This window comes from Frankliniella occidentalis, unplaced genomic scaffold (genome assembly GCF_000697945.3).
Source record: "Frankliniella occidentalis isolate FOCC.00 unplaced genomic scaffold, Focc_3.1 Scaffold36, whole genome shotgun sequence".
In the NCBI taxonomy this organism is placed as follows: Eukaryota; Metazoa; Arthropoda; class Insecta; order Thysanoptera; family Thripidae; genus Frankliniella; species Frankliniella occidentalis.
Window position 1 is genome coordinate 582,691 of NW_026267166.1, and position 6,019 is coordinate 588,709.

Genomic DNA, 6,019 nt, shown 5'->3' on the forward strand with positions numbered 1-6,019 from the left:
ATGCTGGGCGGCGCGCTGATGCGGGTGGTCGGCTTCCCCTGGCTGATGCGCTCTCTGGGCGCGCTGTGCCTGATGTGCAGCCCGCTGCTGGCGCTGCTCGCGCGCCTCGACCTCCCCGACAAGCTGCCCCAGGTGAGCACTCTGCCCGGCTCAGCCTTCTTCATCCTGTCGCCGCACCCATCTTACTCTCTCTCTCTCTCTCTCTCTCTCCCACTCGCCCCCTCGCGCCACCGCTTTCCTTAGGAGGACGGCGCCGCCTGAGGGTGATGCGGCTTGACACAATCTCGCCGTGCTATAAATTCGAGCGAGCAAACCGGACCCCCCACAGCAGCCTCTCTTATGCCCCGCCCCGCCCCGCCACTCGAGGGTCCCGGCCCCGGCCCACCCGGCCCCAGCAGAGCCCCGGGAAGGCCTTGGCTGGCAGCCCCGTGACGTTAATGTGCTGGGCGGAGGTCAGAGCTGCTCCGCTATCTCGCCTCTCGGCCTCCTCGCCCCGCCGCACCCCGCCCCGCCCCGCCGCGCCCAGCCTCGCTCTCTCGACACGATGATGACCAACAGCAGCAGCTGCGGGACCGGACAGGATTTTTCGCAGTCGGGGCGGCGGCAGCGGCCGCGAAGGCCGGGCCGGGGCAGCAGGGACAGCGGGGAGAGAAAATGAACAAGAAATACGGTAACTCAGTTTCTTTTGTTTTCCGTCCGTCTGCTAATTGCGTTTCCCTGTGGCCGGGCGGGGGGGGGGGGGGCAACACGGAGCGAGTTGTCGTTCGTTCGTAGTCCGACCAGGACCAGGGGCGTGGCGGGGCGTGGTGACCAACCTCCTCACCTCAGCCTGCCGCCGTCGCCATGGTGGTCCCCCTCCTGCCCCAGAGCCGTCCGCAACCGGAGCAGCGCACCGCAACACCCCGCACTGCCGCGGCGCGCCTCGCCTCGCCTGGCCTCGGGGAAGTCATTAGCCAAGTCCGCGGCCCCTCCTCCGGGGCCCTCTTTCACCCTTAAGGGCCAGCTCTCTTAGACCTCACCACCCGACTCTACCTTTTGCGCAACGGCTACTCGCGACCAGCAGCCATCACGAAACTCGAACTCTGCGCAATTTCCAACCGGTCATACTTACATAGACATTCAATTTAATTTCGGATAGCGAAATCCATTTACTGAGGCCCTCGATCTGCCCTTAAACAAAGAGTGAAGTAGTAAACGATCTAATTTTTTGTAAACCCGGGTGTTGTTTAATTCCTTTTCAACGGTTAAATGAGCTCACACGAGCCGAACAATGGGAAACGCACTAGAAATGAATGCTGTTATCACGATCTCTTTGGCCGCAACTGGTCCGAGTCTGCTGGCTTTGTCTTCGTGTGCTGACGCTGTGTGGAGTGAGGCGCGAGCGTGTGTGCGTGTGTGTGTGTGTGTGTGTAGGTGTGTAGGTGTGTGGGGGGGTGGGGATCACGTCCATGCGCGCGCGAAATGGGGCGTCTCGCTTTGTGCTGGTGGAGTGTACCGCCGCGGTGTGGTGTGGTGGCGGTCCGCTGGCGGCAGCGGCGCCGGTTGTGGCTGGCGGAGGGGCCGGTAAGTGGAGGAGGGGGCGCGAGCGGGGCTTCCCCCCCATTGTTTTCCGGCTCCCTAAGCCCCTTGTAGCTCCGCCGGCTCACGGTGGCTGCGGGCGGCGGCGGCAGCGAGCACGGCGCGGCGGGCCCCGCGGCCCACGGTGGCGGCGGCGGGGAGGCTGCTGGCAGCGGCGGGAGCGGCGGGTGGCATTTGAACGGTGATTACACAACGCTGGCGCACTTTCCCACGTTTAAAGCGGGACTTGACACGGCGGGGCGCGGGCAGCGGAAACAAAACATGAATATGAATGAGTACCCCGCCCCTCTACTGGCTCTTTGTTATCTGAGATATGGCCGTGGCCGGGAGGTCGATAATTCGCAGTCGTCTCGTTTCTAATCGTTATTGCAGTTGAAAATAAAAATAAAACCACCACACCGATTTATTTTGTGTGTGCTTCGAATTTCCAGCGTCGGCGCTCCCTGGCCAGCCAGGCCGTGGTCAACTACCAGAGCGCCGGGGAGGCGCCACCTCCGCACCGCACCGCATACGCGCGCTTCGGAGACTCGGACGACTCGGACTGACCGGTTGGGCGCCGAGCACCCGCACCCAGCTTGGCAGCCGAACGCCCAGCTGCAGCACCTTCATGTGAATCTGCAGCACCTGTCACTGCACCTCGAGTGTCGGCGGCCGCGGCCCTGTTAGACGCCTACGTCACGTCGCTCCCGCGCCAGCCCAGCTGGCACGGCAGGCCGCTGTAGCCCCCGAAGATCAGCACGTTTTCTGGAAAAAGCTTATAAGGGAGTTCGAATTTTTCGAAGGGAATTTTTTTTTCCGGCATTGCATCTCTACTAAGTGTACACACAGGTGCAGCGGGACCCGCTCGTGTCTCACAGTCAGCTTGTAACGGCACAAGAAAATACAAAGGACGACTGCGTGCCTTACGGAAGCCTGGGTGATCAATCAATTTTGCAAACGTGATTGAAAGCTCCCGAGGCAACACAAGTTAATTTGAAAGTTAGTCTTTGAATTGTACAAGGCGTGTCCGTCAGGCACGGTTTTAAGGGAGCCCCCCTCTCCCTCCCGGGTCGGTCCAAATCGCCCCATACGGTAGGTAGGAAATTTGTCGTACAAACCCGCTAGCATATCGCAGAGGGACTTACAACCGCGCTGCTGTACGTTATGGTTGGTTGTGCGGAGTGGGTGATTTGCGTCCTTGAATACTGGTTATAGAGCGACAAAACATATTTTGAATCATATTTTGACATTCTCTTCCTCCAGCCTAGCAATCGCGTGTTAAAACAACCACATATATGGAGCACACTATTCCTTCCTTTACATTTCGCTATTTTTTAGGGGTCCGTCCGAATCCGTAGCTGCACTTTTTTTGAAATTTGTGACACTTATTTGAAACTACAGACGGTTGATCTTAATTAAGCACTGATCCGGGGGTTCAGTCGCTTCACCGCATGGAGACGCCCTGGTAAATTTGCAGGGATTCGTTCAGAAAGTAGACCCGATCTTCTCGTATTCTTTCATATAGGCGCCTGCGAAACTCAGGGTAGGCCAGCCCGCAGTACACGTACGCATTACAGACAAGGCGGTGCCTACCTAACAGGCGCTATGAGAGCTTACAGAAGGCTGAACTTTCATTTTGTATGCATGACACAACGACGCTCATCAGTCTCAGTATCGCCCACACGCTTCCTGCATGCGGCGCTGTATGCGAAACCCTGTATAACGAGGCACTTATGTATAAAATTCCCTCGATCCGAACAACCCTCTAAAAGATACATCCCTGCCTCTGTTTTACCGGTGGAGTATCGCGTATACTCGTTAGGGACATACATTCATAACTGGATATGAAATCATAACGCCCGTTCTCGAGCAGTATCCTTTAGTAATTAATGCAGATCAGAGTCACTGCAGCGCGCAGTCGGACCGACGGTCCTCGCGTTCGCGCTCGACTCCATCGCTGACCTGCATAAACTCGATGCCTAAAGTTCGTCATATTAGCTTCGCCCATTATGAATTTTGCGAGGGTCGTGGTGCGGGCAGCCCGTGTTTATGGAGCTACCATACAAGCAGTCATTGGGAAGGGAAAGGAGGGGGGTGTAGGGCTATCTCCTACTCTCGCGGAATAGCACCCCTGCCGTTGGCAACACTGTTCGATCTAACACCCCCGAGGGCCGAGGAGTGTGCTTCTGCTACACTGTCATCTCATCAACATTTCTCCAAAAACTACACAAAGGTTAAAATAATTAATGTGATGTATGAGCTTACATACATAACATCAATAATGTATTGGCGAATTCTCTTTTTACCACATCTCTTTCCTAGCTTATCGTATCAGCCGCTAGACGGAAACGAAAATGTTTTCTGCAAATTCATATAACACATGTAACGCAATACGCTCGTTTACTTCCTCTCTTTTCATTCTCTTTAAAGTTCTCCTATAAAATGTATAATAATAATTATGTGTCACGAAGCAAGCAAGCAGACGATCCGTAATAAATGGAGCGGTCCGACAGATTTGCGACACAACAATAAATGATTGGGAGCGGACGTTTCCGCGAAATAAAAGCTGTCCTTCTGTTCTCTCTCTCTCTCTCTCTCTCTCTCTCTCTCTCTCTCTCTCTCTCTCTCTCTCCCTCTCTCTCCTACTCCCTGACGAGGCCGGCGTGATTAATGAACAGCGTCGTCGCGTCGCGCGATCGACGTCAATCCGACGTCAGTTCGACGTCAAAGCGATCGCTTCGATTGGATCGCAAGCGAAGCTCATCGGATTTTCATTTCATGAATCGGAGAAAGACGCGCCATGACCTCTTCCTGTTCGTTCGTCCGTTCGTCCATGGCTTCCCCCTCCCCCCTCCCTCCCAAACCCCAACATTTCCCACCCAACGCTACGCCATGCCGTCGAGCAGCGTCAGGAGGACTCGCGGTCGCGGTGCGTGCGTCTCATTCCAGCTTTACACCCCAATCTCCCCTTCTCTTTTTTACGAGAGCACACACACACAAACATACACTTCTTTATTTTACAGCGACCTCCCGCAACTGTCATCATCATCATGCAGCTGCTTGGCTCCTTTCTGCGTGTGACTGAAGTTTGTGTGGGTGTAATGGGAGAAGAGGGAGAAGCGTTTAAAGGGACAAAGCCTCAAGAGACGCATTGACTGGGTCGACCCAAAAGTGATCACTTTTGCATCAGCGGCAGAAAATGGGCTTCGGTGAAGGACAGTGAAAAGGGAGAAAACAAAAGAGGGTAACGTTGAAATATTTCAGGATAATTTATAGATAACGACGACAATATTACTGTCACTGAATCTGGATTTGTGATAAATTAACCCTCATTTCTGCCATAACTCGTTTTTTGCGATTCCTTCGATTTATCGCTTTTCTGGACATGATAAATTTTTATCGCAAAAAAACATGCAATAAAAAGTATAAGGGAAAGTTATCACAAAAATAATGTGATAATTTTTCATCGCAAGTTTTTGTGATAAACGTAAATACTAGCTCCCGTTATACACTATACTTTGCGATGAAAAGTTATCATATTATTTTTGTGATAACTTGCCCTTATCCTTTTCATTGCCTTTTCTTTTGCGATAAAAAGTTATCATGTCTATAAAAGCGATAAATCAGAGGAATCGCAAAATTGAGTTATCGCAAACTTTTGTGATAAAAGTATCATAGATCCAGTTTCAGTGCGTGGACAGCACGAGGAGGCCACCACTCGCGTAATCCTGTGTAGTCTAGAGATGGAAGTGGAATCCCCATGTTATTCGTGTAACAATTAACTAAATTTTAGATATTATCACTAAATTTCACTTACTTACCCAAATTTAATGTATTTAGGCCCAGACACTCAACAAACCTCATGGGTCATCACAAAAAATTCACGTGTAATCCCTGTAATCACCTAATCCTGTGTACATCCTAAATCGAAGTGGTGGCCCCCTCCGGACAGCAGGGGGTAGGGTGGGTAGAGAGACGAAGCACTGGCGGGGTAGGTGGATCTTATATATAGTATATATTCCGGTCCTCTCGAAATTACACGCGAGGCCCCATCCCGTGCTCTCGTAAGCCTCCTCGCACCATGCTGCCTGCGTGTGCCCGCCGACCCTCTAAGCCCAAAGCCCCCCCTCTCCCCGGCACCACCTTCCCCCGTAAGCGGTGCACGCTGCAACGATGGGCATTTGGGACGGCGAGAGGAGAATAGAGAGAGGGGGATGAAAGAGACGCGGGGAAAGGGCAGAGGGGGATCGGGATTGGACGTTATACAACCAGGGACGTTCCCGTTTCTGCTAGGTCGGGGATTGTTAGCCGCCCGGAAAAGAGAAGACGAGATCCTCCGGCCGAGCCAGGCCAGGCCGCGCCTAGGGGTGGCGTAGCGTGGCAGCCCAAGGCAGAGGCTTTAGCTGGAGAGGCTCCACCGCACGTGCGCAGGAGAGAGAGGGGGAGAGGGGGAGAGGGGGAG

The 6,019-nt window shown here is 53.7% G+C and overlaps 1 protein-coding gene across 1 annotated transcript in view; it reads left to right on the plus strand.

The window, feature by feature from the left end:
- LOC113202403 (synaptic vesicular amine transporter-like) overlaps positions 1-6,019 on the plus strand; it is a 21,651-nt gene that overhangs the window by 6,384 nt on the left and 9,248 nt on the right. The window lies entirely within an intron of this gene.